General features: G+C 34.9%; 1 long non-coding RNA gene across 1 annotated transcript; it reads right to left on the minus strand.

The window, feature by feature from the left end:
- Positions 1-3,722: 3,722 nt before the first annotated feature.
- Positions 3,723-7,104, minus strand: LOC125187610. Its single transcript, XR_007170636.1, has 2 exons — positions 7,003-7,104; positions 3,723-4,408 (listed from the first exon to the last, which is right to left on the minus strand). It is a non-coding gene; the product is annotated as an uncharacterized LOC125187610 (long non-coding RNA).
- Positions 7,105-8,783: the final 1,679 nt, after the last annotated feature.

An 8,783-nucleotide genomic window follows, 5' to 3' on the forward strand; every position in this document is an offset into this window, starting at 1 on the left:
ATATCTAGAAGATGCTACACAATTCTTCTTCATTTTTGTTATGAGATGTTTGAATGTTATTTAAAATTTATTTTCAGTCGAGATTTTGCAGACATTAAGGATGATGCTTAGGTGTATGAAATGTGAAACAGTGACATATTTTAGTCAAGAATATGAATTCACCTTTTTCTTGATTCTATACTTAAAAGCTTGCTCCTTGCAACTTGTGAAAGAGCAAGTGTGGAACGTGTGATTCGGTCGAGGGGATATTATTAGAATATGCTTTACAGTTTTTTTTTCTTTGTTTGTTCAGATGTTGACGATCATTTGTCAGTTATCACCCATCTATTTATTTTCAACTTTGGATTTTTGACTTTCACTTATCATTTCCATTCAATTGGTAAATAGAATGACTTTAGGCTAATGACATCTGCAGTGCTGATATTAAAATCGTTCTTCTTTTCATTAATATGAGTCTCACGACAATATTTTATTCTATTTTTCACTTAATAAACGATACACTAACTTATTATTCACTTTATTTTTTATTCATTTTGTATTTCAAATTATTTGTTATGTATTCTGATTTTATTATCTTTCAATTCAAATAAAATATGAGATTCGTTAAAAAATATTTACATGCGAATTGAATTTAATTTAAATTTTAGTGTAATATTGAAATTAACTTCAACAGATATTGGGGGAGATAGGAGGAATATGGTAATGACATTGTAAGAGATAGAAAGAAAGGAGAGTTAAATCCCGTGCACACTAAATATAATTAGAAGGATTTTAAAGAAGCACTAGATGGCAATACCAAATTAAGACCAACACTTAGATATTAGATTGAGAGATCTAGTGGTTGAAATAATACCAAGTGTATTATATTTTAAATTTTAAATAATTAGTAAATAAACTTAAAGGGTAATTCTTATATATGGTAGTTAAAACTAACTAGTTTCTCATTTCAAAATTATCTCAAAACTTTAAATTTACATAACTCTCCCGATTTAAAATATTCTTTTTTTTTAAAAAAAAATATATTAAATTAAAGGTAATTTTATAAGGATATTGCATATGTTCGACGACTTTCGGATGATGAAATTTGATAATTTTTCTTTCAGTTTTCGTATGTGTTAATAAACAGATTTTTTATTAACACATGCATAAAAAAATTTCAATATAATGCATGTAAAATACTCTCTCTGTCCCAATATAGGAGTCACTCTTATTGTGGGCATGAATTCTAAGAAATGTAAAGAATAGTGAGTTAGAAAAGTTAGTGGAATATGAGACCCACTTTTTTATATTGGTTTTATAATAAAATGTGAGTGAAGTGAGTTAGTTGAATATGAGACCTACTTACCATTTATTGTAAAAATGAAGTTTGACACTTATTGTGGGTTGAACCAAAATGACAAAGTGTGACTCTATTGTGGGACGGAGGGAGAATCTGACACCGGGAAAAACATGGTGACGTAGGATGTGATGTAGAATCACTCAAACAAAACACTCTCTATTCACTAGGAATCCACCTAAAATTTTGAGCAAAAAAATAAGAAGAATTCTATTCTCAAACAAGCAAATAGTTCAAAGTTAATATATTTATCAAGTTCTTCTTTCTCAATACGTAGATCGTAGCCTATATATAGGCAAACATGGAACAACCCCCCAAGTATTGGGAACTTTCTAGATATTAAATATAGAAATGTGTAACATCTCTTACACTTTATAAAACATTGAATAAAGAAACTAATGTTGGGGTTTGGTGCCTCTTGCACAACGGAAGTCATGGATAAACAAATAAATCGGTCCATAGATCTATTTGACTGATTATGAGATCAATTAACCACATGTTAAACACAAAAATTGCATACAAGAACGCACATAAATCATGCTTACGGAATTAAAACCCTAATTCATGATATTCTACGGATTAGGATTACCGAACAGATTCTCCGAAGAATCGACGATTGTTTGCTCCTTATCCACGTGATGTTTTTCGTACTCAACCACGAACCTTCTAATCTGTATCCCGAACTCAGATAATGACCTTTGGGTGGGCATAGCATCAGTTATGTTAAAAACTGATTTTTCCGTTAACTCCCAAAGGGGTTCCATGGAGGTTGGTGATAAGGCTCGTTTCATGCATTGATTTTGGGTGATATTATACACTAACCGGGTTGATAATGTGCGAAAAAGTGGTGAATTTAAGTGTGCATGAGCTAAAAAAGTGTTGAAGCAGCAGAATGCACGAGCAACTTGATCAACTCGGATCAAAAGGGCCTAGATGGGGTGACAATGCCAGGCAGCCATGCTAGTTGATCAAACTGGATCAAGTAGATGGTGCAAGCTGATCAAGTAGGCGAAGGTGAATTGACCATGCCAGGCGGCCAACAAGTTGATCAAGAGGAGACATGAGCTGATCAAGCCACCACATGAAGACATGAGCTGATCAAGTCACCTCATGAAGACATGAGCTGATCAAGCCACCATATGAAGACGTATCTGCTGGATCATCCTAAATTACTACAAGGGTAAAATGGTCAAATCAGATGATAAGTAGTCTTAGGGTAGAAGTTGAAGGTGCTCTATAAATAGAAGCTTCTCACAATAAAGAAGGAGCTCTTAACGCTACCATAGTTTAGGTAGAGAGCTCTTTCAACATAGTTTAGTTTAATTACTACTCCCTCCGTCCCAGAGAAGTTGGCACGAGATTAATATGGCACGAGATTTTAGGAGGTTTTGTTTTGTGTGTTAAATGGAGAGAGAAAATATAATTTTTATATTCATGTGAGAGAGAACTTTTTCCAAAAAGAGAAATGTGACATCTTTTGTGGGACAAACTAAAAAGGAAAGTGTGCCAACTTCTCTGGGATGGAGGGAGGACTTTTTTAGCTTAGCTCTGTAGTTTTGGCGGAGGAATTGATAACTCCGACATCGGGATTACATTTAATTTCATGTTTTCAAGACTTTAGTGTAGATTTACAGAGTGTTGGTCGCTTCAACGGTGGAATTGACGCCTCCATCTTAGAAGCCCCTTCACACCTCGCTTTCTAGTTTAGATTTAATGGGTTCGGCAAAGAAATTGACGACTCCGGCGTTGGATCTCGCTTATTTTTAGTTTATTGAAGTTTTGGTTTATTTATTTTCTTGTTTGCATTTAATTTCATGTTTTCATGACTTTAGTGAGAATTACAGTGTGTTGGCCGTTTCAACGGTGGAATTGACGCTTCCATCTTATAAGCTCCTTCACCATATCGCTTTCTAGTTAGATTTAATGGTTTCGGCAGAGGAATTGATGACTCCGATGTTGGATCCTTGCTTTCTTTACCGCTTTTGATATGCTGTAGTTAGATCACGAGTTTCATCGGCGGAATTGACGACTCCGCCGTTGGATCTCGGTTTATTTCCTATTTTATGATGCTTTGGTTTATTTTCATGTTGATGATGTTATTTACCCATGTTTCTTAGATGTTTTTCTCAATTGATGGTTTAGATGTTTAGATCCATGTAACTTAGCTCTGTAGTCTCGACGGAGGAATTGACAACTCCGACGTCGAGATTACATTTCATTTCATGTTTTCTTAGTTACATTTAGTTTAAGCACTCAAACTCAGTTTTCATGTTTAAAATTCAAGTTTCCCACTCTAGTGTTTAGGTCCACACTCCATTGCTTAAGGCGTAGTTGTTTAACACCAACCCCATGTCGTAGAAACAATCTCGAGTAGGTCCATGGTCTCTGTGGGTTCGACCCCGCTCTTGCCGCTTATATTTAGTAATATTTGTTACAAAAGTGGGAAACTATAAATCTTGTTGAAGTAAAGGACACGTGCACATGACACACGTGCAAAACTCCTCTCTTCAGTTGGACTTGGGCCAAATGTGTTAGACTTTTACTATTGAGCCCCAATTTAATACAAGTACGATAGAATATTATTATCAGCCACTATAGTGAAATAATATTGACTGCCCGTTTAATCCCAAATTACAAGTAATTCGGGCTTTTCCTATTTAATTTATTATTTCCCAGGTGGTCCTTCTTAACTAGCGCCTTTAGATACCGAGGCGCAAAAACTGAATCATAATAGGTCAGGGCAAGGGTCTACGCCTCCCTCCCTGCAAAGAAGTCGGCAGCGCGGTTACCCTCTCTGTAGATGTGTGAGAATTGAACCTGCGACTGAAAAGTCATACTTTGAATCAAAGTCATATGGTGACTAAGATCCGCGAAACCAAACTGTGACAGTAAGGTAACTAGTGCCGTTGAGTCCATCTCTATCCAAATGTGTGCATAGAACTCCATAGCCATCTCTAAACCTCGAATAAGAGCCATAAGCTCCGCCTCAAAGCTCGAAGATGCAGCAACTGGAGAACATAAGGCCCTCAAAAGACCTCCATTAGAACCATGAACCAATCCTCCCTCTCCCGCCTCCATTGTCGATGTAGAAAAGAGTCCATCAGTGTTCACTTTTGATACGCTTGGATTTTGCACTGTTTTAAAGCCTTTATTTGGTCTTTTTTCAATGTTAAAATCACAATTCATGTCCATATTTTGCATGTTTTATCTATTTTGGTATTTTGACGTGTTTTGTGACAAATGTACATATTTGAGCTTAAAAATACAGCAAAAAGTCGAAGTTAGAAATCTGGAGCTTTCGAGACGGCCAGCGGTCCGCTGAACACAGCCAGTGATCGCTGGGGCCCAAGGACCGCTGAGCCAGTAGCGGTCCGCTCCAGAGAAAGATGCCCTGAAATGAAGAACACACCCAGCGACCGCTGGGTTGTACGCAGCGAACGCTCCAAATGATCCAGAAGCCACAGGACGATTTCCAGTGACCGCTAGAAAAACGCGATGCACGATTTCGATCTACTCTCTCCCCATGATTTACCAACTTAGCCACTTTTTACCCTATTTGCTTATACTCGATTTTTCCCCTATAAATACCCCCTCAAATCTCTTCATATAAGAATCCTCTTTTTGCCATCTAATTCTAGAGCATAAATTTGAGAGTTCTTCATAGTGCAAGGGATTAAAGAAGAAAGCAAGAGATCATCAAAGAGCTACTAGGATTCAACCTTTAGGTTTTATTTGCTTTAGAACTTATGCTCATTTTGTAGTCCCTACAATCTATGTTTTAGCTTATGCTTTAGCTTATTCAATTATATGTAACTAAATTCATAGGATTCTAAGGGTGTGTTAGTAACGACTTTGGTTATATAATTCCGTTTTCTATTTAATATCCATTTTGTTTTTACTTCGTTTCTTCCCTAAGTTGTTGGATAATGCTTCACGTTTGAGTGACGCATTCTGTGATGGATTAATATAACTTGTTACATAATCGTGAGAGGAGGCGAATTAGGTCCACTTAGTAGACACTACAATTAGTTTCCCTTAAAGCGGCATTGTTAATTGAGAGTAAGGACTTTTAAGGGTCTTAGGAGTTTTTGGGAGTTACGGATCTAAGATTGAAAACCCTAGTGTTAGTAATCTATGCTTATGCCGCATGGGCAAAACTTATGTGAGTCGTTCAATCAAAGTATAAACTGTACTAGAGTATTGTTGTAACACCCCATCCAGATTTTCGGAAATATTTGATAATCATTTTTCGATCCGTTATTTTCTTTAATTATATTTGGATGTCACAGCACAAAGCCTAAAATTATTTTTTTGTAATATTGACAAATATTCATAGCAACATAAATAGTACTCCCTCCGTCCCACTTAAAATGCAACATTTGAGAATCGGCACGAGATTTTATGTAGTGTTGTTTTGTGAGTTAATGAGAGAGAGTAAAGTAAGAGAGATGAAAAAGTAGAGATAGAGTTGTTTCTATTTAAGGAAACGTTTCATTTTTAATAGGACAACCAAAAAAGGAAAACGTTGCATTTTTAATAGAACAGAGGGAGTAGTTTCTAACATCAATAACTTCAATATCATGGACGATCACATTTATCATCAACAGTCACATTGCTCGATCTTAAATCATAAATATTTAAACAATCTATTAACGATAACCCACACGAGGGTGTCAATAACCCGCGTAGGGATGACGATAACCCACATAAGGTGACGATAACCCACACCGGGGTGCCAATAACCCAGACAAGGGTATTGATAACCCATATAGGGTGCCAATGTAAATAACCCACAAAGGGGTGCTTAATCATCACATACTCCCAAACAATACTACTACTCCCTCCGTCCCGGCTAAGATGACACATTGCTTAGCCGGCACGGGATTTTAGGAGTTATTGGTTAAAGTGTTTAATTGGAGAGAGAGAAAGTTTAATTGGAGAGAGGGAAAGTGGGTGTAAGTATTAAAGTAGAGAGATAAAGAAAGAAGGATATTTTAATAGGAGTGAGAAAAAGTGGTTGAGTGTATTAATTGGAGAGAGAAAGTTACCAAAATAGGAAATGTGTCATCTTAGTTGGGACAAACTAAAAAGGAAAACGTGTCATCTTAAGCGGGACGGAGGGAGTATCATTTAGCAAGCCAAATATATTCAAATAAAATCAGTCAATCAATCCATCACAGACACAATTAAGCTCACACTATATTTGTATTATCATTCCACAATTACAATACACATTTTATCATTTCAAGACTTCGCATATGTATTCATCCGATAATTCAATTAAAATTTCATAGCATCAAGCTTCCACATATGTACTTTTTGGATCACATTAACCTTCAGCATATTTCAATCTCCAAACAATTATCACATAAATCATATTAATCCATTTCACAAAACCCATTCCTATAACCTTTTCCTATAAACATCAAATTTCTAAGATTCAGTCATCAATATATGTTTGATCATTTATTAGTCATACAACTATAGCATTTTTATTTTACTGCTTAAATATGAAACACTCCTTATTACTATTCTAGAATCACATACTAGTCAATAATCAAGAATTAATCACATACTAATTCATTCTCATGATTAAACATGGATTTATCAAACTTGGCATTTATAACTTTTCAAATAAGGAGCAATAGCTTAGGACGAAGGAGTACCTCGAGTTATCGGAAATTAGGAATTGCGTCGACTGTTTGACATGTAAAGTTTTAAATCTTGAAGAAAATTTGTTAAGGTGAAATATGGAAGAAGACTGTCGATCTCCCCCCTATTGTTGTCCCAAAAAGAGGAATAAATAGGAGATTATAAATCTCTAGAATCCTCCGTACGGTTCTTATTTAATTTATTTAATTACTTTAACTAATATTCTAGAATATTCTATTCATTTGCTTTCCTCAAATTTTTACACGTCTCCGCCATTGACAGAACAAATTTTACTAGTATCTATTTATTATAATATCTATTTCTTTAATATATAGCACCATTAGAAATTAATATATTTATTTATTTAGATCTAGAGTATTCCATCCCTTCATCACTATGGAGATAGAAATTATCTTCATCACCAAGCCCAAACTCAATATATTTCTCGGCAACTGCAGATTAGGGAGAAATATATATTCAAATAGTTATTGCATCATAAAATAGAAATACAAGGAATTGAAATCTTTTAAAATATTCTATAATAGTTTTAAAACCATTCTCTTTTTAAATCCTAATAGCACACGAAAGTTTTTACAATTTAGTAAAATTGTCCACTTAAATCTCTAATGATCCTTAAATGTACTAATACTAATTTTAGCATTCCATACCAATAAAATATATGCCATTTATAGAAATATAAATTAATTGTCAAATTTCAAAATTCCAATTTGATGACTCTCTTCTTTCTTAAAATAGTAAATTTGTCTAACCCCCTTTTTTGGGATGTTACAATTGATGGAGTTTTGTGCCTCTTGCACAGCGGAAGACTTGTACAATATAAATAAATCAGATACGGATCTATTTGATCGATTATGCGATTAATCAATTCACATCTTAAACAGATAATTGCATGCTAGAACGCAAATAATTCATGCTTAGAAAATATAAATCCTAAACATGATTCTACGGTTTAGAGTTACCGATTTTGATTCTCCAAAGAATCGACGATTGCTCGCGCCTTCTCCACGATGATCTTCAATACTAGACCATGGATCTTCTGACTGGTTCCCGAAATGTATCTCGACATCAGGGTGAGTTGATCTTATCAAAATACTAGGACTCGAATAAAGAAGACAGAAAAATCTCACGGAGGAGAGCTCCTCTAAAAACAGAGAGGGACGAAAATTTCTACTACTAATAAATTAATTATGTCTCTCCTTTATTCTCCTATTTATATTAAGTTCATATTGGACCCAGTCAGGGATCTATGGAAGTTTTTGGATATGGGCTCCTCCAATTAGCTTTTTACTAATTAAATTGAACACCAATTTAATATAAGCTTTTAATTGGAATATACGAGCAACCACTACTGAAGTAATATTGCACTCCCCATCCAAATCCGAAATTACAAGTAATCCGGATTTCCGTTATTTATATTGTTTATTTCCTGCGGTTAAGATATAAATGTCCATTAATTAATTAATGTTTGCTATGGACTTAATTAATTAACATCTTATTAATTCGTAGAGTGGACTTAGCATGAAACACTTATTTATTATTCATAGAGTAATAAAACTCCAACTGGCCAGTTTCCGAATAATAAAAACCTTGTTCAAGCTCCTCTTGAGGACATTATCAAACGAGACTCACCTCGCACGCGATTCAACATAATAGCAATCCTAGCACCGCTAGATATTAATCACCACTACCCAATATATTAGGATTATTGGGTTGGGAAAAACCCGCACCATTTGGTAAGTCAAAGTAGTGCATAATCAATACCGTAGGCTCAATG

This window comes from Salvia hispanica, chromosome 5, assembly GCF_023119035.1.
Source record: "Salvia hispanica cultivar TCC Black 2014 chromosome 5, UniMelb_Shisp_WGS_1.0, whole genome shotgun sequence".
Classification (NCBI taxonomy): Eukaryota; Viridiplantae; Streptophyta; class Magnoliopsida; order Lamiales; family Lamiaceae; genus Salvia; species Salvia hispanica.